We start from the raw sequence: 23255 nt of genomic DNA on the forward strand, positions 1-23255 counted from the left end.
AGGTGCTCACCCTAGCGTCCATCGCTGACGACCGCCAGGGCCCGACCGCCGCGACCAACGACCTACCCACCGCCAATCGCAAGCAACTACAAACCCCAATACTTACTATTCACCCGCTAACGCCGCCACAACAGCACTTCCGGGAGGTCCTCCAACCTGCTCCTCGAGCGTTGACTACGTCATCCCGTTGCGTGACGTCATCGCGCAAAACTCCCCTGTCAACTGCTTCAATAACACTGAACCAGCAATGCTCTCATCCCCTCACTAAAGCAATGGAACTGATTAAAGTGCATGGACACTACACCAATTGCTTATTTGACTCTGGGTCAACTGACAGTTTTATCCAGCCAGATCTGTCCCTCCATTGGGGACTTGACATTATTCCCACTACCCAGAGGATTTCATTAGCGACGAGGTCGCACTCGACTGGGATAAAGGGGTATTGCATCGCCACGCTGGAAGTACAGGGTGTGACAGTCACCCACTTCAAATTATTCGTCCTTCCCCAATTGTGCGCCCCAGTGTTGCTGGGATTAGACTTCCAGTGTCAGTTCCAAACGGTGTCCCTACACTTTGGGGGACCCCACGCCCCCCTCTCGGTCTGCCATCACCCCACTCCCGAAGCACCCGAGCAACCCGCCCCCATGCCCCGGGGCCAATCCTGCGGCCTTTCCACACTCCAGATTGTCCCGCCAGCACTCTTCGCAAACCTCACCCCTGGCTGGAAGCCTGTGGCCACCAAAAGTCGGCAATATAGTTACGAAAACAGGCAATTCATTAGGAGTGAGGTGCGTAGATTGCTGGATGAGGGCATCATCGAACCCAGTTCAAGCCCCTGGAGAGCCCAGGTGGTGGTTGTCAAGAATGGGGAAAAACTACGGATGGTGGTCGACTATAGCCAGACCATTAACCGCTTCACGCTCCTGGATGCGTACCCCCTGCCACGCATCACGGATGTGGTGAACCAGATCGCCCAGTACCGCATTTTCTCCACTATTGACCTACGTTTGGCCTAACACCAGCTCCCGATCCGCTGCGAGGACCGACCATTCACGGCCTTTGAAGCAAATGGGCGGCTATACCAATTTCTCAGGGTACCATTCGGGGTCACGAATGGTGTCGCGGTCTTCCAGCGGGAAATGGACAGGATGGTGGACCAGAACGGGCTAACCGCGCCCTTCCCGTATCTGGACAATATCACCATCTGCGGCCATGACGTGCAGGACCACGACGCCAACCTAGACAAATTTCTTCAAACTGCCCGTCAGCTAAACCTGACTTACAACTTGGACAAGTGTGTCTTCCGGACCACACGACTCGCTATTCTAGGTTGTGTGGTGGAGAACGGGATAGTCATGCCAGATCCTGACCGCATGCGTCCCCTAATGGACTTACCCCCCCCCACATACCCAGAAAGCTCTCAAACGTTGCCTGGGCCTTTTCTCGGATTACGCCCAATGGGTTCCAAACTACGTCGACAAGGCGCGTCCTCTTATCAAGACCACCTCTTTTCCCCTCTCGACCGAAGCCACAGCGGCTTTCGATCGAATCAAATCTGACATCGCTGCTGCGACGCTGCACGCGATCGATGAGTCTGTCCCGTTTCAAGTCGAGAGCGATGCATCCGACTTCGCCCTGGCAGCCACCTTGAACCAGGCCGGTCGGCCTGTAGCCTTCTTCTCCAGAACCCTCCAGGGTCCGGAGAGTAGACACTCCTCGATCGAGAAGGAGGCCCAGGCCATAGTTGAAGCGGTGCGTCGTTGGAGACATTACCTCGCTGGGAGGAGCTTTACACTGTTGACTGATCAACGCGCGGTCTCCTTCATGTTCAGCAACACGACAAAATTGCCAGATGGAGAATCGAACTCTCCACCTTTAACTATGACATCCTGTACCGGCCTGGTAAGCTCAACGACCCGCCTGACGCGCTCTCCAGGGGGACGTGCGCCAGCATACAGATGGACAGACTACAGAAACTCCATGAGGCGCTCTGTCATCCAGGGGTCACTAGGTTTGCTCACTTTGTCAAGGCGCGCAACTTACCCTACACAGTCGAGGAGATCCGCTCCATGACCTGAGCCTGTTCGGTGTGCGCTGAATGCAAGCCCCACTTCTTCCGTCCGGATAACTCCCACGTTATCAAAGCCACCCGCCCCTTCGAGCGTCTTAGTGTAGACTTTAAGGGGCACCTACCGTCGACCAACCGTAATACCTACATCCTTACGGCCATCGACGAGTACTCCCGCTTCCCATTCGCTGTAGCCTGCCCAGACACCACTGCCACCTCAGTGATACAGGCCCTTCACAGTATTTTCACCATCTTCGGGTACCCCAATTCCATCCACAGTGATAGGGGGTCCTCATTCATGAGCGCAGAGCTGCAACAGTACCTTCTGGAGTGTGGTATTGCTTCAAGCAGGACCACGAGCTATAACCCACGCGGTAATGGCCAGGTCGAGAGGGAGAATGCCACCATATGGAGAGCGGTTACACTGGCTCTCCGGTCTAAAGGTCTCCCCACCTCTCACTGGCAGGAGGTTCTCACTAGTGCCTTACACTCCATCTGCTCCCTCCTATGTACTGCAACAAATGCCACCCCCCACGAAAGGATGTTCCTTTTCCCGAGGAAATCCGAATCGGGAACCACTGTACCGGCATGGCTCATCGTCCCTGGCCCCGTCCTTTTGCGACGCCACGTCCGGCACTCAAAGAACGACCCCTTGGTCGACCGAGTGACTCTACTCCACGCGAACCCACATTACGCATACGTGGAGTTTCCAGACGGGCGGGAGGACACTGTTTCAGTGCGGGACCTAGCTCAGGACGCGGTAGACCCAGCAAACCCCCCAACTCCTTCTCCAGTACCCGTGCCGCAACAGAAGGACCAACAGCATCCCAATGACCCGGGCCACCCTGCCGACAAAACGACTGGGGAATTGAGCGACGGAGCAGTCGCTCCCGACGAGCCCGCTGGCAACACCACTCCAGTGACCCCAATCCCGGCACCACGGCGGTCACGCCGGATGGTCAGACCCCCTGACCGCTACAGTCCTTGACCTACCCCTTCCTTTCATTCTCTCCCTCGTTTTTGTTTTTTTTTCCAGGGTCAATTCTCCAAGAAGGGGTGAATGTGATAGTACAGGTCTATCACCAATGTACATAGTGTATATAGTTACTGTATCTAGACTGTGCTTACAGCGATTGGCTGAGAGCTAAGCCACTCCTATTGTCTGGGCCTTAAAGGGTTGTGTCCCTAGCCAGGTCGGATCATTCCGGACTAGTCGGCCACCTGTGAAGAGCTCCGGTCTTTTGCTAATAAAAGCCTTGGTTTGGATCAACAAGTCTTTGGTTCTTTCGACGAGCTCTACACTGTCTTACACTGGAATACAAGGATTAACTGTGTATCCTTCAATGCCACCTGTTGATTTGCATCATCATCAATGAGTCTTGAAAACATTGAATTTCATAGCCAAACATCTATGTGCAACCCATAACAAGGAATGAAGCAGCCCTTTGAAATATCTGTGGAAATAACACTGAGAATTTTATGATTTGCTTTATCAGATGATGCAAAAAAGTGAAAGTAAAAAAAGTTAATGGCACAAGTTTCTGAGAGTAATTCAAAAGATGCAGGATTGTTTCATTTCAGAGGGAGGTCATGGCAAACATGGCTGGCAAGGAAGGTCAGAGACAACATGAAAGCAAAACAGAGGGAATACAATATTGCAAAAATTAGCAGGAAACTGGAAGATGAGGTAGCTTGTAAAAATCAACAGAAGCAACTAAAAAAGCAATAGGAAGAAAAGAAAACATATGAAGGTAAGCCAGCCAATAATATAAAAGAGGATACCAAACATTTTTCAGATATAAAAAGTAAAAGAGAGGCAAGAGTGGACAATGGATAATTTGAAAATTACGCTGGAAAAGTGGGGAACAAAATGGAGAATGAAATTAATAGATTTTTTTGTGTCTCTCATCACTGTGGAAGTCTCCAGCACATGCCAGAAATTCAAGAGAGTCAGGAGGCAGGGGTGAGTATAGTCACCATAACTAAGGTTCTTGGAAAGCTGAAGGTGGATTGATGGTTTTGTGACCAAGTTTGCAAATGATATGAAAATAGGTGGAAGAAGCAGGGAGTCTGCAGAGGGACTTGGATGGTTTTGGAGAATGGGCAAAGAAGTGGTAGACAGGGCGTGGGGAAGTGTAAGGTGATCCACTTTGGAGGAAGAAATAAAGTGGACTACTTTCACAATGGGGAAATAATTCATAAAGTAGAGATCCAAAGGGACTTGAGAGTCCTAATGCAGAATTCCTTAAAGATTAACTTTCATATTTTATCTTTTCTCCCCATTGCATGTTTTAAAAATATTTTATTTATTGTTTTTCAACTCAAACTCCATCTATTATTCATTTCATTAATACCATTATCAACAATATTAACATCTTCACATTCCATGTTTTTTACTTCCAAACAATCGCATCGTAGAGTTCGTTGACTTCCTTTATATCCCTCCCCTCACTTACACTCAATTAATCCTATTCATACACAATAACCAAAACTCTCACAACAAAGGTATGTAACTTATATTTGGGGGTGGGTTGTGGGCTGGTCAAGGTTGTCTGCACATATGCTGTTTTTTTCTATTTCATGGCTTTCCCTGCTTGGAAGTGGATGGACCACCCCCCCCCCCCCCCCAAACTTAACTTCTCTAGCTATTAGGGGAGTGTGATGATGTAATGTGGGAGCGTATTATACTGACTGATTGCTTTTGGCTACGGCTGTAGAGATACTCCACCGTACTGGTATAACAGATGGAGATGCTTTCCCACTGGTCAGTTTAGAGGTGGTTCTAGTCTGTTAATAAAAGCCCTGTATTGGTATAATACTTGACTGGTCCATGTCTATGGCATATCAATTTTATTAACAGTATCTCAATCATGGATATTTCCCTGAAACCTAGAAGACTCGGGATAGATCAAGATGCCATCTGAGCTGGAGAAATTTTTCACCACTGGCTCCTGTGTTTTGAAGCATACATGTTAGTGAACAATGTCGTAAGACTCAGCGAAAATGGACCATCTTGTGGCCCTTCTCAGAGAAGTGCCCTACTCCATGGTTAGCTGCCTACCAAAATCCAGTGAATCTCCTCTGAACCTATTATGATATGCCATAAAACACTTTGTTCGCCAGACATCAGCTTCACATTCGAAAACAACAAGCTGGAGAGAGCGAAGATGCTTTTGCACTCACGCTAAAAAGGCTAACCAGAGCCTGTGCTTGCGCTGCTGTCATGGCCGAAGCCCACCGAGAATCTTTGATGCTGGACACATTCATAAATGGAGTGGAGGCAGGGTACATCAGGCAATGCTGATTAGAGACCACGGGCCTGACCTTCAATGCAGCTTTACAAGCGAAGATCCTTCAGTCTGCACTACAAAGTGCTAAAGCCCTTGAGAAAGAGAGGTGCTGAAGCAGCATGCCCAAGACCCACCCGTGGCGATGATCCACTGCAGAGCGCCACTAAACTGCAGCGTAAAAGCTGCAACAGAAGATGCTACTTCTGCGGTTTGGTGCTACATGTTTGCTCTCAGTGCCCCGTGCAGTAAGCCCTTTGTGCCCACTGCGGGAAGCGAGGGCACTGGGCTAGAGCCTGCTGTGCGCGAGAGACCATGCCTAGCTCATGTCATGAGCTGAAGAATAAGAAGAAGAAGAGCTCAAGTACTACTACTTAGCAGGGGCGCCACCACAACACTGCTATGTTGACCTGGAAAGCCAATGATTCATCTAGCACATCTTCCTTTTCTTCTAATTCTTCTGAAATCTTAAGTGAAACAGCCAGTGACAAGGCAAACTCCAACAGATCGCCGGCGCAGGGAGACCCTATTCTAGCTTCATGACGATTAATCAAGATGAACTGCACGACCTGAAGCATTCCATGATGAAGGTGGAGGTAAATGGGGAGTCTATTGACTGTTTGTTTGATTCAGGCTATACTGACAGCTATATTTACGCTACGACCACAAGCGCCCTGAATCTTACCTTATATCTGTCTAAGCGCAGAATTTCTATGGCTTGTTCTGGACTAAAACAAGATGCTACAAGTTGTTGTAAAATTACCCTGAAGGTACAGGGAAATGAATATACAGGTTTCAAATTATACGTGCTCCCTGGTCTGTGTGCTCTGATGCTTTTAGGATTAGATTTCCAATACCAAATGAAAAGTATCATAATGGCATTTAACAGCCCATCACCATCGATCACAGTACCCCAAGGAGTTGTTTGCAGATTATCAACTCAGAAGATTAAACCTCCATGTCTTTTTACCAATCTAACCCCGGATTGTAACCCTATGCCTCAAAGACTAAGCACTATAGCAAAGAGGGCAGACCCTTTATTAAGAACGAGGTTAGGCGTTTATTGAAAGAAAAAATAATCAAACCCAGTACAAGACCTTGGCGCACACAAGTTGTAGTTGTCAAAAATGGCGCAAAACCTAGAATGGTTGTGGACTACAGGCAAACTATAAACTGGTTTTGCAACTAGATGCTTTTTAAAAAATATATATTTTTGCAACATCCACAAATGACATTAGCAATATCTACATAATGAAATTTTTTCTTTTCCCCAACTTCCTCTCTCCCCTTCCCCACCCCTCATCAAAAATCAATAAATGATAAAACACTTAAAATAAAGAAATAACAAATAAAAGAAAAAAGTTGTACCGTCTACTTTCACATCTTATTGTGCTCATAATTATGTTGTTTTACGAGATGGAGGTTTGTGGTCGGCATTCTCCGACATATTTTATGTATGCTTCCCAAATTTGTTCAAATAATGTACACTTGTCTTTCAGATTGTATGTAATTTTTTTCTAATGGAATACACTTGCTCATTTCTGTATACCACTGTTGTATTTTAAAGTTTCTTTCCAATTTCCAGGTTGTCAGAATACATTTTTTGGCGACTGTTAGTGCTATCATAATAAATGTTATTTGGGCTTTGTCTAATTTTACTCCTAATTTTTTTGTCTTTTATACTATTTAACAGAAATTTTTTGGATATTTTGGTATACTATTTTTTGTGATTTTGTTTAATATTAGGTTTAGCTTTTCACAGAAAGTTTTTACTTTTGAGTATGTCCAAATTGCATGTAATGTTGATCCAATCTCTTGTATGCAATGAAAACATCTATCCGATGCTGTTGGGTACCATTCTTTTAATTTCTGAGGAGTAATATATAATCTATGTAGCCAGTTATATTGAATCATACATAATCTACTATTTATCGAGTTCCTCATTGTTCCTATACATAACTTCTCCCATGTTTCGTTCTTTATCTCTGTGTTTAAATCTTTTTCCCAACTTTGTTTCGGTTTATACTTTATTTCATCTTCTTCTTTATATTACAATTTGATGTACATGTTTGTAATAAATGTTTTAATTATCATTGTGTCTGTGATTAAATAATCATAGTTGCTACTTTCTGGTAATCTCAAGCTATTTCCCAATATATCTTTTAGGTAAGTTTTCAATTGGTAATATGTAAGCATTGTACTTGGTGTTATTCCATATGTATCTTTTAATTGCTCAAATGTTAATAAATTATTTCCCAAAATGCAATCTTCTATTTTCTTGATTCCTTTTCTATCCCATTCTTTGAAAAATAAATTGTCTATTGTAAAGGGGATTAATATGTTTTGTGTTGATATCATTTTTGGTTTTTAATAATTTATCTATTTTTTCTTCCAGGTGCATTCTTTTCCATAATTTAAGTCTGTGATGTAGTACTGGTAAATTGTTATATTGCACCAATTTTTCATCCCATTTGTAAAGTATGTATTCTGGGATATTTTCTCCTAATTTGTCTAATTCTATCTTCCCACGCAACTAGATGCTTATCCCCTGCCTCGATTCTCAGACATGGTAAACCAGATTGCACAGTACAAAATATAGTCCACAATTGATCTGAAATCAGCTTATCATCAGGTGCCTATTCACAAGGAAGGAAGGCAGTTTACTGCTTTTGAGGCAGATGGCAAACGTTTCCAGTTTAAAAGAATCTCTATTGGAGTTACCAACAGTGTATCCATTTTCCAAAGGGAGATGGATAAACTAGTAGATGCTCATAACTTGCAAACCACCTACCCTTATCTGGACAATGTCACTATATGTGGCAAAGACTTCAATGATCATGATCCCAATCGGAACTTACAAAAATTTCTCCAGGTGGCCAAGCATCTGCATTTACCCTTAACAATGACAAGTGTATATACTGCACTAAACGCTTAGACATACTAGGCTACATAGTGAGTAAAGGAGAGATCAGCCCTGACCCAGAGAGGATGAGACCACTCATGGATCTACCCCCACCTGCGATACAAAAGTCCCTCAAGCGTTGCCTGGGGTTTTTCTCCTATTACGCTCACTGGGTGCCCAACTACGCAGATAAAGGATGGCCACTGTTTAAAACTACTAGTTTCCCCTGTCTGAAGAAGCCCTCCGTGCTTTAGAAAACATCAAATAGGACATAGCCAAAGCGACAATGTCAGCTTTTGATGAGGATTTACCATTCCAAGTAGAATCCAATGGATCAGATTGGATCTTAGCAGCTACACTAAATCAAGCTGGTAGACCTGTGGCCTTTTTCTCTTGGACATTACATGGGCCAGAGTTAAGACATTCCTCTATTGAAAAGGAAGCATGAGCTATCGTAGAATCTATTCGCTATTGGAAACACTTTTTAGCTGGAAGGAAATTCACATTGCTGACTGATCAAAAATCTGTCACCTACATGTTCAACACTAAATTAAGGAGCAAGATCAAAAATGATAAGATCATGCATTGGTGAATTGAACATTCTACCTATGATCACAACATACTATATCGCCCACAGGAAAATACAATGACCCTCCAGACGCACTTTCTTGCATGACCATTTGAATGCCTCAGCGCAGATTATAAAGAACCACGACCATCAAATAATACCTATTTCCTTAACATTATTGATGAATTCTCTCATTTCCCTTCACTATACCATGTGCTGATGTTTCTGCTAGTTCTGTTATGATTTTCAGTATTTTCGGTTATCCTAACTTCATTCATAGTGACAGAGGGTCAGCTTTCATGAGTTCTGAACTTAGGCAATACCTTCTTGATAGGGGTATAGCTACAAGTCATACTACAAGCTATAATCCACGGGGTAATGGTCAAGTGAAGCACAGTAATGGTACAATCTGGAAAGCTATCACTCTAGCACTAAAATAAAAAGGCGCCTCACCAGCCACTGGGAAGCAATGCTGCCAGAAGCTTTGAACTCTATCCGTACTTTGCTTTGTACAGCTACAAATGAAACTCCTCACAAACATCTTTTTCTTTTCCCTAGAAAAGCGAAAACTGCATCAACCTTGCCGATTTAGCTATCTAAACCTGGAGAAGTTTTGTTAAGAAAACATATTAGACCCAGCAAGGCTGACCCACTTGTAGAGCGTGTGCAACTGCTTCATGCGAATCCACAGTATGCTCATGTTATTTTTCCTGATGGAAGAAAGGATACCGTTTCCCTTAGGGATCTAGCCTCGCCTGGGCTGCAGCCTGCTCGCCCTTCCACTGATCTGACTCCTTCTTTACCCTCCCCAAACGCTCAAAGAGTAATACCCCCTTCGTGGGAATGTTTCCTCGCACTCTCCACTCCCTTCCACACCTGGCAACAGAAGTCCTTCAGTTGGAGATAAGTCTCCTCTATCTGTGCCTTTGCATAGATCAACACATATCTCAAAGCCTCCACAAAGGCTCTGTTATAACCATTTCTAATCTTTGCTATGATTACAATGAGGACAGTTGCAGGTGTTTTCTCAGTCTTGCAGCTTGTTTTTTTTTACTCTGTATTCTCATTTATTCTATTTGTAACTCTTGCTCTTCTGTATTTTTTTGCTTTTGCCATTATTGCGTTTTATTAAAATTGGTCAATTTGAGGGGGGGGGGTGAATGTGATGATGTAATGGGAGGGCATATTATACTGACTAATTGCTATTGGCTATGGCTGTAGAGATACTCCACCCTACTGGTATAACAGATGGAGATGCTTTCCCACTGGCCAGTTAAGAGATGGTTCTAGTCTGTTAATAAAACCCCTGTATTGGTATAATACTTGACTGGCCCACGTCTATGGCATATCAGGAAGCTGATTAAGAGGGTAGGGCAGAAAGACATAACAGTCCACTCTATAGCTGCAATTCTATATAATTTAAGTAGGGTTTCCAGACCTTCAGAAATATATATTGTTTCCTTAGGTTATACGTGATCTTCTTCAGTGGAACACAACTCTTCATTTCTTTGTTCTAGCATTCAATGCTCAGATAGAAGTTGGACTTCCAGCCAACTGCTATACACCTCCTGGCCACTGCCAATGCGATCATAACAAATTGAATTTGAAATGTGGACAGATTCATAATAAGCCTTACTTCCATTATGTTTTCCAACAGGAATAACTCATGGTCCTGTGGGAATTCTTTGCCAATGATTTTTTTCAGGGCATGGTCCAGTTCCACCCAAAGGGTCTCAATTTGGCACATGTCCAGGTCACATGCACAAAAATCCCTGTTGCTATGCCGCATCTAAAACATTGATCTGATACATCAGGATTAGACCTGTTCAATTTTTGCACCAGCCTGTACCTTGCATTGATGACTGTAATCATGCTGGCTTGACATGAGTTGGACCAACACAATTCATCAATCATTATTTCCAAGTCCTGATGCCGGTAGAGGACCCATGATTCGGAGCCAAACAGGAGTGTGGGTATGACAACGGCTCTGTATACGCTAATCTTTGTGAGGTTTTTCAGTTGGTTGTTTTTCCAGACTCTTTTGTGTAGTCTTCCAAAGGCGCTATTTGCCTTGGCGAGTCTGTTGTCTATCTCGTTGTCGATCCTTGCATCCGATGAAATGGTGCAGCTGAGATAGGTAAACTAGTTGACCGTTTTGAGTTTTGTGTGCCCGATGGAGATGTGGGGGGGCTGGTAGTCATGGTGGGGAGCTGGCTGATGGAGGACCTCAGTTTTCTTCAGGCTGACTTCCAGGCCAAACATTTTGACAGTTTCCGCAAAACAGGACATCAAGCGCTGAAGAGCTGGCTCTGAATGGGCAACTAAAGCGGCATCGTCTGCAATGAGTAGTTCACGGACAAGTTGCTCTTGTGTCTTGGTGTGAGCTTGGCGGGCAGCAACCTCCTTTGAAGAAGACCGCAGAGCCCACCTCACTAACAAAAGACAAAGGAGGAAAAACCCAACACCCAACCCCAACCAACCAATTTTCCCCTGCAACCATGTCAGCCTGTCCCGCATCGGACTTGTCAGCCACAAACAAGCCTGCAGCTGACGTGGACATTTACCCCTCCATAAATCTTCGTCTGCGAAGCCAAGCCAAAGATTTCCAAGTCCTAATCCCACCTCTGCCTCGACTTATCCAGGCCTGGTTTAGGTCCTTCCACTTGAAGCAAGAAATATATTGCAAAAATTAACTCCCGTGTACTCCCCCTTCAGATCATGGTCTCTATGCCATTGCACGGTGGTTGGACCATAGTTGGACCTAATCTGTCCTGTACAAAAGATCTTATCTGAAGGTAGCAGTTTTATTTGATATTAATTGCCCCTGCTCATAACAATCCTCTACACACCTGATGCCATTATGATGCCAGGTGTCCAGGATCTTGCTAACCACCGTCATATTAATCTGTTTGGAGTCGGGTGTTTTTGGAGACAGCCCCCCTTTGGTTCCTAAATATTGATTAATTTTATTCCAAATGAGAATTATTTGCTTTAATATGGGGCTTCCTTTCTTTTCTGATACCAATTTAGCATTCTATTTATAAATAAAGTCCTCTACTGCTTGCTCGCCTATCATGTGCAGGTTGATTTGTGCCCAGAATGGTATACCTTCTCCTTCGAAGAGGGAGGCGATGTATCTTGACTGGGCTGCACAATAATATTTTTTAAAGTCTGGTATTCGCAATCCCCCCCAGATTATAATCCCAGGTTAATTTTTCCATAGAGACCCAGGCTATCTTTCCATTCCACAGGAATCTCCTCACTCCTGCGAGTAAGGTTTTGAAGAATCCCCAGGGCAGTGGGACTGGAAGTGTCTGAAACAGATAGTGGAGCCTTGACAACACATTCATCTTAATACAGTTAACCCTGCTCACTAATATAATGGGCAGAGACATCCTTCTATTTAAATCCTCCTCAATGTTCCCAAGCAAAATGGAGGGGGGGGTGGATTTAATCTGTATGAATTATTCAGGTTATTATCTACTCTAACTTCTAGATATTTTATCCCATTTTGCAGCCACTTTAGTTGACTGTTTTCTTGATATTGACTGTAATGCCCCTTTGTAAGTGGCATAATTTCGCATTTATCCCAACCGATCTTATACCTAGAGATCAATCCTCCAGAGTGGAGTGCAGCCTGCATAACGAGCTTGCTGGGTCTGTCAGATATATCAGAACATCATCAACAAATAACTTAATTTTATGCTCTTCCTGGCACTTTAAAACCTTTAATGTCTGGATCTTGACGAATGGCCTCTGCTAATGGTTCCATGGCAAGTACAAACAGAGCTAAAGATAGCAGGCACCCCTGTCTACTTGACCTTTCAGTGGGGAAATGTGTCCATTGGTCACAATTTCAGCCTTGGGAGCACGATAGAGCGCCCTTATCCAATTTATAAAAGTTGGTCCTAGTCCCAATTTGCCCAGCACTTTAAAAGTCCCACTCTGTCAAATGTCTTTTCTCCATCCAGGGCCACAGCTACACCCCTCTCATTCCTGTTCTGTGCCAGATGCATGAAACTCAACAGTTTACCAATGTTATCCACTGCCCGCTTGATCTTTATTTGTTAGCTTTGGCAAATGCTTTGCCAATCTATTTGCCACTGCTATAGCCAGCATTTTATAATCTGTGTTCAACAGGGAAATGGGTCTATAAGAGGACAGCATTAGCAGATCTTTCCCGTTTTTTTGGTATTGTTATTATGACAGCATCGAGTCCACGCTGCTGAAGATCCAGCTGCGCTGGATGGGTCACGTCTCCAGAATGGAGGACCATCGCCTTCCCAAGATCGTATTATATGGCGAGCTCTCCACTGGCCACCGTGACAGAGGTGCACCAAAGAAAAGGTACAAGGACTGCCTAAAGAAATCTCTTGGTGCCTGCCACATTGACCACCGCCAGTGGGCTGATAACGCCTCAAACCATGCATCTTGGCGCCTCACAGTTTGGCGGGCAGCAGCCTCCTTTGAAGAAGACCGCAGAGCCCACCTCACTGACAAAAGGCAAAGGAGGAAAAACCCAACACCCAACCCCAACCAACCAATTTTCCCTTGCAACCGCTGCAATCGTGTCTGCCTGTCCCGCATCGGACTGGTCAGCCACAAACGAGCCTGCAGCTGACGTGGACTTTTTACCCCCTCCATAAATCTTCGTCCGCGAAGCCAAGCCAAAGAAAAAGAAGAAGAAATTATAATTGGTGTCGACAAAGATTCAGGGAGGGTTTGTGACTCCATTCCTGGTCCACTACTTCCATATAAAGAGGGATCAATAAATATTTAAACTCTTTATAGAACTCAGGTGGAAATCCATCCTCCCCTGGAGATATGTTAACTTGCAGTGAAGTCAATGCTTTACTCAACTCTTCCTCTGTGAAAGAAAAATATAACCCATCTTTTTCTTCTGGGTCTAAATTCAGCAGTTATAATTTAGACAGGAACTTGTCAGTTTTAGTAGACCCTCCCGTCAATTCTGATTGATACAGACCGTTATAAATTTCTTGAAGGTCTCATTTATCTCGTTTGGTTTATACAAGATCCTGCCACTCTCAATTTGTATCGCATTGATTGTCCTCAAGGTCTGTTCCATCTTCAAGCTGCCAAGAGAGGACTTTATGGGCTCTATCCCCTAATTCATAATATTTTTGTTTTGACCGCATTATGGTCTTTTCCATACTATATGTTTGAAATGTATTGTACTTCAATTTCTTATTGGTTAGAGCCCTGTAATGGTCCTCTGAACCTAATTTTTGGAAGTCCTTTCCTAGGCAGATAATCTCCTGTTCTAATTCCTCCATTTTTCTCATATACAGGTACACAATCCTTTATCTGGACATCTAAAATCCAGAAAGCTCCAAAAACTGGCATTTTTTCCTGGTGCTGGTACAGCGGAGGGAGAGAGAGAGAGAGAGAGAGACAGCAGCGCAACTAGGTTGGGCGGGGGGGGGAAGAGACGGCAGCGTGACTAGGGTGGGTGAGGGGGAGAGAGACGGCAGCGTGACTCAGGTGGACGGGGGAGAGAGACAGCAGCGTGACTCAGGTGGGTGGAAGGAGAGAGAGACGCCAGCGCGACTGGAAGGGGGTGAATGCAGCAGCACAATTCAGGTGGGCTTAAATCTGGGGCAGATGGCTTTTGTTCTGAAATCCGGAAAATTCCAAAATTATCTGGAAACCCCAAGGTTTCCAGATAAAGGATTGTGAACCTGTACTTTTTCTTGACCATTTTAGTGTATCCAATTATCTGGCCTCTCAAGTATGCATTGAGAGTAGCCTATGTAAGAAATGTATCCAGAGTGAAGGCACATTTGGTCTCACAGAACAATTCTATCTCTTTGTCTTTGGCTTGGCTTCGCGGACGAAGATTTATGGAGGGGGTAAAAAGTCCACGTCAGCTGCAGGCTCGTTTGTGGCTGACCAGTCCGATGCGGGACAGGCAGACACGATTGCAGCGGTTGCAAGGGAAAATTGGTTGGTTGGGGTTGGGTGTTGGGTTTTTCCTCCTTTGCCTTTTGTCAGTGAGGTGGGCTCTGCGGTCTTCTTCAAAGGAGGCTGCTGCCCGCCAAACTGTGAGGCGCCAAGATGCACGGTTTGAGGCGTTATCAGCCCACTGGCGGTGGTCAATGTGGCAGGCACCAAGAGATTTCTTTAGGCAGTCCTTGTACCTTTTCTTTGGTGCACCTCTGTCACGGTGGCCAGTGGAGAGCTCGCCATATAATACGATCTTGGGAAGGCGATGGTCCTCCATTCTGGAGACGTGACCCATCCAGCGCAGCTGGATCTTCAGCAGCGTGGACTCGATGCTGTCGACCTCTGCCATCTCGAGTACCTCGACGTTAGGGGTGTGAGCGCTCCAATGGATGTTGAGGATGGAGCGGAGACAACGCTGGTGGAAGCGTTCTAGGAGCCGTAGGTGGTGCCGGTAGAGGACCCATGATTCGGAGCCGAACAGGAGTGTGGGTATGACAACGGCTCTGTATACGCTTATCTTTGTGAGGTTTTTCAGTTGGTTGTTTTTCCAGACTCTTTTGTGTAGTCTTCCAAAGGCGCTATTTGCCTTGGCGAGTCTGTTGTCTATCTCATTGTCGATCTTTGCATCTGATGAAATGGTGCAGCCGAGATAGGTAAACTGGTTGACCGTTTTGAGTTTTGTGTGCCCGATGGAGATGTGGGGGGGCTGGTAGTCATGGTGGGGAGCTGGCTGATGGAGGACCTCAGTTTTCTTCAGGCTGACTTCCAGGCCAAACATTTTGGCAGTTTCCGCAAAGCAGGACGTCAAGCGCTGAAGAGCTGGCTCTGAATGGGCAACTAAAGCGGCATCATCTGCAAAGAGTAGTTCACGGACAAGTTTCTCTTGTGTCTTGCTGTGAGCTTGCAGGCGCCTCAGATTGAAGAGACTGCCATCCGTGCGGTACCGGATGTAAACAGCGTCTTCATTGTTGGGGTCTTTCATGGCTTGGTTCAGCATCATGCTGAAGAAGATTGAAAAGAGGGTTGGTGCGAGAACACAGCCTTGCTTCACGCCATTGTTAATGGAGAAGGGTTCAGAGAGCTCATTGCTGTATCTGACCCGACCTTGTTGGTTTTCGTGCAGTTGGATAATCATGTTGAGGAACTTTGGGGGACATCCGATGCGCTCTAGTATTTGCCAAAGCCCTTTCCTGCTCACGGTGTCGAAGGCTTTGGTGAGGTCAACAAAGGTGATGTAGAGTCCTTTGTTTTGTTCTCTGCACTTTTCTTGGAGCTGTCTGAGGGCAAAGACCATGTCAGTGGTTCCTCTGTTTGCGCGAAAGCCGCACTGTGATTCTGGGAGAATATTCTCGGCGACACTAGGTATTATTCTATTTAGTAGAATCCTAGCGAAGATTTTGCCTGCAATGGAGAGCAACGTGATTCCCCTGTAGTTTGAGCAGTCTGATTTCTCGCCTTTGTTTTTGTACAGGGTGATGATGGTGGCATCACGAAGATCCTGAGGCAGTTTACCTTGGTCCCAACAAAGCTTGAAAAACTCATGCAGTTTGGCATGCAGAGTTTTGCCGCCAGCCTTCCAGACTTCTGGGGGGATTCCATCCATACCTGCTGCTTTGCCACTTTTCAGTTGTTCGATTGCCTTATATGTCTCATCCAGGGTGGGAACCTCATCCAGCTCTAGCCTTAGGGGCTGTTGAGGGAGCTGGAGCAGGGCGGAATCTTGGACTGAGCGGTTGGTACTGAAAAGATATTGGAAGTGTTCTGACCATCGGTTGAGGATGGAGATCTTGTCGCTGAGGAGGACTTTGCCGTCTGAGCTGCGCAGCGGGCTTTGGACTTGGGGTGAGGGGCCGTACACAGCCTTTAGAGCCTCGTAGAAACCCCTGAAGTCGCCAATGTCCGCGCTGAGCTGTGTTCGTTTGGCGAGGCTAGTCCACCACTCATTATGGATCTCCCGGAGTTTGCGCTGAAGATGGCTGCATGCGCGACGGAAGGCTTGTTTCTTCTCTGGACAGGACGGCTTTGTAAGGTGAGCCTGGTGGGCAGCTCGCTTCTTTGCCAGCAGCTCCTGGATTTCCTGGCTGTTTTCGTCAAACCAGTCCTTGTTTTTCCTGGAGGAGAAGCCCAGTACCTCTTCAGTGGATTGCAGTATGGTAGTCTTCAACTGATCCCAGAGGGTTTCAGGGGACGGGTCCGTGAGGCGGGTTGCAACGTCGAGCTTTGCTTTGAGGTTTGCCTGGAAGTTTCCTCTCGCTTCGTCTGACTGCAGTTTTCCAACATTGAACCTCTTTCTGGGGGCTTTATTGTTCCTGGGCTTTGGCTTGAAGTGAAGGTTGAGCTTGCAGCGAACCAGCCGGTGGTCAGTGTGGCATTCCGCGCTAGGCATGACCCTGGTGTGGAGCACATCTTGTTTGTCACTTTCTCGCACCAGGATGTAGTCCAGGAGGTGCCAGTGTTTGGATCGGGGATGCATCCAGGTGGTCTTAAGGCTGTCCCTCTGCTGAAAAAGGGTGTTTGTAATGACAAGCCGCTGTTCTGCGCAGAGCTCCAACAGGAGGCGCCCATTGTCGTTGCACTTGCCGACGCCATGCTTGCCCAGGATTCCTGGCCAGGTTTCTGAGTCTTTGCCGACACGAGCTTTGAAGTCGCCCAGGATGACAACCTTGTCGGCTGTAGGGGTACGTTGGATGAGGTTGCGCAGGTCGGTGTAGAACTTGTTCTTTTCTGCTGGTTCCGCCTGGAGGGTTGGAGCATAGACACTGATGAGGGTGATGTGACGCTTGTTTTGAAGTGGGAGTCGCATGGACATGACCGACCTGAACGTCGGTCTGCCCTCATTGCACATGAACTCCTCAGACTTGACATCGACATAGCCGCTCTCAGTGAAGTCCGCCTGGCAGATGTAGGCAGCCTCCAAGAACGCGGCGCGGGCTACACACTCTACTGGTCTGGCAAGCCTTCGGATGAACGACGCCTATCTGGTGTAGGCTTCATGGTCAAGAGCTTCATTGCCTCCAAACTCGAAAACCTTCCGACAGGCCTCTCGGACCGAATCATGTCCATGCGACTCCCACTTCAAAACAAGCGTCACATCACCCTCATCAGTGTCTATGCTCCAACCCTCCAGGCGGAACCAGCAGAACAATTCTATCTGCGTTCTTATAAAACTACAAAACTCAAAGCAATGTATTTGGACAACACCAGATAAAAGTTAAAATGCCCCCCCCCCACTCAAAATATTTTCCCTTCCCTCCACCAATTTTAGGAAGGTATCTTCTATGAATCTTTCGTCAGCAAAATTGGGGTCATAAACATGAGCCAAGGTCCAGGATTCTGAGTATATCTAATAGTGTACCATTACAAATCTCCCCATTTTGTCTGTAATCACATGCTGTACTTTAACCGGGATATTTTTACCAATCAAGATTGCCACCCACCTCTTTAACTTTTGATGATCCTAATCTGTTAAATGTGTTTTTTGGAGAAAGGCCAGATCTGGCCCCATTTTTAAAAAAAATTGTGCCAAGACTCTTTTTCTCTTTTCCACTCCGTTTCAACCGTTGCCGTTAAAACTGACATATTATACACTTAGCCATTGGCCCAAGAATTCTCAAATCAGTGCTATGACTGCATCTCCACCACCCCATGTCAACCTTCTTCTTCCATCCTTTTGCTCTCCCTCATCAGGAGTGTGACAAACCCTGGAAAAATTAAAAACATAAAACCAGCCAAACCAAGAAAAACAGGTAAGAAAAAAAAGGAAGAAAAAAACCCAATAACATTCCCTAATATTATCCCAATCTCCGATCCATTCTCATTTTCCATTATCTTGTTCCTCCTCCTCCCTATCACTCTGGTGACTGCAACTCCCTTGCCACTGCCATATCCCTTCACTCCTCAGTCCCTGTGATCCACAGTCTTCACTCCCATCTTCCTCCCCTGCCTCCAACCCAGTTTTCCCAGGTCCCCTTTCCCATTTCCATTTCACATTCACCATCTTTCCCTTTTTATTTCTTTTCCACTTTGTAACCTTTGCTTGTGCTCAAGTGCTTAACAAATCACAGCAATATGTGCAATATCATTGACCAGTTCCTATCTTTACTCTTATTTTTCTTATCCTTCTTCCCTTCCAGCATCAGCAGTTCCTTAACAGAATTTCCTCTTCTTCTCCACCACCCCCCCCCCCCCACTCCGTAACAGAACTTTCAAGGTAGCAGGGTATCTTAAAACACATTCCTATCCTTTATGTTTCACCAGTCTTTTCACTGGTTCAAACTCTCTCCTGTGCCTTAAAAGCTCAGGGTAGAAGAATATCTTGTTCCCCTCAATTTCCATCAGGCTCTCTCTTTTTCTTGCTCCAGTTGCTGCTTCCCCTAGGATTTTCTCCCTATCCTGGTATCATACCAGCTTTATCAGGACCGAACGAGGTTTCTGTCTAGGGCTCGGTTTTGGAAGGGGTGTCCAACTCACCCTCTCCACCTCCTCCTTCTTGCCTAATATGTCTTTGCCCAATACTTTGGGGATCCAGTGATGGAAAACGTTTATGGGATTTAGTCCCTCGATATCCTACCTCAGCTCCACTACCTTGGTATTATTTCTGCGTGTATAGTTTTCCAGAGATTTCTTTAGGCAGTCCTTGTACCTTTTCTTTGGTGCACCTCTGTCACGGTGGCCAGTGGAGAGCTCGCCATATAACACGATCTTGGGAAGGCGATGGTCCTCCATTCTGGAGACGTGACCCATCCAGCGCAGCTGGATCTTCAGCAGCGTGGACTCGATGCTGTCGACCTCTGCCATCTCGAGTACTTCGACGTTAGGGATGTAAGCGCTCCAATGGATGTTGAGGATGGAGCGGAGACAATGCTGGTGGAAGCGTTCTAGGAGCCATAGGTGCCTGCCACATTGACCACCGCTAGTGGGCTGATAACGCCTCAAACCGTGCATCTTGGCGCCTCACAGTTTGGCGGGCAGCAACCTCCTTTGAAGAAGACCGCAGAGCCCACCTCACTGACAAAAGGCAAAGGAGGAAAAACCCAACACCCAACCCCAACCAACCAATTTTCCCCTGCAACCGCTGCAATCGTGTCTGCCTGTCCCGCATCGGACTTGTCAGCCACAAACGAGCCTGCAGCTGACGTGGACTTTTTACCCCCTCCATAAATCTTCGTCCGCGAAGCCAAGCCAAAGAAAAAGTTTTCCAGGGCATCTAACTTCCCCCATACTTGTGCTCTCTCTCTTGACAGGGCTTCTAATTCTCCTTCCACACTATTTAATCAATTTTCAGTTACTCACACTCTTTCCTCCACCTCTGTAATTCTTTCCCTTAAGCACATAATGGTCCCTTGCATTTTATTTATCAAATAAATATCAATTTATCAAAGCTGTTCTTGCCGCTCCCACTGCAACTTTCTGCATTGCTAAATCCATCACTGATTCTCTTTATGCTCACTGCTCCGCTGTTGGAGTTCTTCCCTGCGCTCCCTGGTCTCTTGCATGCTATAGGGCTAGTACAGGTGTTGCACACAGCGCGAGAGCACCTAACTTGATGCTCTCGCTGTGGGATGGGGTCCCAAGTCCCGAGTCACTCCCTCTCCCCGTGACGATTCCCGGGGATTTTAGTACCTGCTTCATTTTCTTCCTCACGAGGCACCTCAAAGCAATCTCCTGACTTTCAGGCTGCATCTTTGCCATTCTTTGCTGCTGTTTTATTTATTTTGTCATCTTCTTGTTCCTTTGTATTCCCACACCTTTAGGAACCGTTCTGGCACTTGCCTTGTTATTTTTTTCTGGCTTTTTTTGGTGTTTGACCTGGGAGCTCTGGGGATCCGATTCCTCTCGCATCACATGACCCCCTCCCCATTTCTTTTTTATTTGCCTTCTGTTGATTTTTACAAACTACCTCATCCTCCAGTTTCCAGTTGAGAGATTTATGTATGTAATAAAGTGAGCAGTAGAAATTCAGACACTGCCAGATTCCTTCTCAATGGCAATAATTACTGTACTGCCAAAAAATAAAGACTCTCTGAAAACTTCTTCTTACCGACCAATATATCTTTTAAATGCAGACTACAAAATAATAACAAAAGCACTGGCGAACAGGCTGGGACAGTATTTACCTAAATTAATGCATGCAGATCAAGTGGGATTTGTTAAGGGTAAACAAGTGTCAAATAACCTGGTGTGACTATTTAACATAATACTTTTAGCTCAATCAAAGGTGGTCCCCAATATAGTAGTATCAATAGATGCAGAAAAAGCATTTGATAGACTCGAATGGCCTTTTTTTGTTTAAAACATTGTTAAAGTTAGGTATAGGACAAGGATTTATTAACTGGATTAGGCCATTATATCAAAATCCACAAGCAAACATAATAACCAATAGTCAAACATCAGTTGAGTTGAGTTGTATCAGTAGGCAAGGCTGCCCCCTCTCTCTGGCATTATTTGTTATGGCGATAGAACAGCAGAAATGATTAGGGGTGATCCTGAAATTAAAGGCTTCGAGGTCGGGCGAGTCCAACACAAAATTAGTTTGTTTATTGATGATATAGTGTTATACATGTCTGAATCTGAAAGGTCAATGGAAAAAGTGGAGGAAATTTTAACAAATTATGGAAGACTATCAAGATACAAGACAAAAATGGATAAAAGTGTAACTTTACCATTATCAAATCATGACTACGAATGTTTTAAAGCGAATAGTATGCTTAAATGGAAAAGTGAAGGGTTTAAATACTTGAGAATTATGCTCAATAACAACTTGAATAATTTGTATAAGTTGAATTACTCCCCTCTGCTGGCGAAAATAGAAAAAGACTTACAGAAATGGAAGGATCTGCCCCTAACGTTAATAGGGAAAGTTAATTGTATTAAAATGAAGATTATGCTAAAGATTCAATATTTGTTCCAGTCAATGCCAATATATTTATCAAATTTTTAAAAAAATAATAAATGGTTTGGCAAGACAATTTTTATGGAATAGCAAAGTATCTAGAAGAGAATTAGAAAAATTGATGTGGAATCATAATTTAGGGGGATTGAGGCTCCCAGATTTTTTTAAAAATTATCTGGTTCACAATTGAGATTTTTGGCATTTTTCTTCAAAATTGATTTACCAAAATGGGTGCACATGGCACTGCATAAAATGGATGAAACATTGCAGAGAGATTTCATCTATAGATGGAATTGGAAATTAATTAAAAGACCTAAAGTTCTTTATTAATTCATTTGATAAAGGTCTGTGTGGTGCGCTGTTAGCCAGAATCAGACACACACAAGGTAAAGACTGTACAACAGGCTTTAATCCACAAAGAATTCCACAGAGCCAGGCTGGCTGTGGCTGCAGCAACTCTGAGTTAGGCCTCGGGAGGCTGGCACAGGCTTATATCCCGGAGGGTGATTGACACCCAACCGGGTGGGGCTTGATCCATTCAGACCAACTGATTGACAGCCAGCCAGGTGTTGTCCTGTCCCCTTACACTCCTGCAGATACAGAGGTTGCCCCCTGCAGTTGGCTGGTGGTGTACCACCACAGTCTGGCAAGATATTAATGACAATATAGGAAGGAAAAGTGGAATATCTTTAAGATCTCCACTATGTAATAATCCAATGTTGCCTATAATAATGGGAAATAGGATTTTGAATATATGGTCACAGAAAGGGATTTACTACATTGCTGAATGCTACAAAGATGGAGTTTTAATGTCATTTGAACAAATGAAACAAAATTATGGTGTTCCCAATGACACTTTTCTTTGTTATTTACAACTAAGGGCTTTTTGAAAAGAAACTTGGGGAAATGATATGACTCCTCCAGTTAATTTATTACTCGAATATATTATGCCCTGCAAATGGATGATAAGAAGTCTGGAATACATAGGCCAAGAGAAAGATGGGAAGCAGATCTGGCAGTGAAAATATCAAAACAATCCTGGACTGAATAATGTAAAGATGGGGTAATTTCAATTATCAATGCGAGGTATGGTTTGGTGCAATATAATTTTTTGCATCAATTATATTTGACTCTGCAAAGATTGCACAAATCAAAACCAGAAATATCAGACAGGTGTTTTTGATGCGAAGTAGAGGAAGGAACATTTCTTCATTCAGTGTGGTCATGTACCAAGGTCAATTCTTTCGAGCAAGAAGTGTCGGAAGTCTCAACAAAGATTACAGGAGTTAATTTTCCTGGTAACCCGAAATTATATTTATTGGGGAATTTTACAGATATTAGTAATCATCTTACAGAGTATCAAATATCATTTACTAAGATTGCATTAGCGATAGCCAAGAAATGTGTGGTAGTCACAGTGAAGTCAAATACACCGATCTCTTTGGCAAGATGGATATCAGGAATGGACAGTTGTTCTTCTTTGGCTTGGCTTCGCGGACGAAGATTTATGGAGGGGGTAAAAAGTCCACGTCAGCTGCAGGCTCGTTTGTGGCTGACAAGTCCGATGCGGGACA

At 44.9% G+C, this 23255-nt stretch overlaps 1 protein-coding gene and 1 long non-coding RNA gene across 19 annotated transcripts in view; one reads left to right on the forward strand and one right to left on the reverse strand.

The window, feature by feature from the left end:
- dock3 (dedicator of cytokinesis 3) overlaps window positions 1-23255 on the reverse strand; it is a 939092-nt gene that overhangs the window by 829844 nt on the left and 85993 nt on the right. The gene's annotated exons all lie outside the window — the stretch shown is intronic.
- LOC138762625 (uncharacterized) overlaps window positions 1-23255 on the forward strand; it is a 64135-nt gene that overhangs the window by 7279 nt on the left and 33601 nt on the right. Inside the window, exons 4-5 of one of the 3 annotated variants that reach the window (XR_011356981.1) lie at window positions 3650-3819; window positions 4929-6973. This is a non-coding gene — a long non-coding RNA (uncharacterized lncRNA). Of the gene's footprint in view, window positions 1-3649; window positions 4290-4928; window positions 6974-23255 lie in introns of those variants that run through there. The other 2 variants (XR_011356982.1, XR_011356980.1) reach the window with 2 other exon arrangements.

This window comes from Narcine bancroftii, chromosome 5 (genome assembly GCF_036971445.1).
Source record: "Narcine bancroftii isolate sNarBan1 chromosome 5, sNarBan1.hap1, whole genome shotgun sequence".
Lineage (NCBI taxonomy): Eukaryota > Metazoa > Chordata > Chondrichthyes > Torpediniformes > Narcinidae > Narcine > Narcine bancroftii.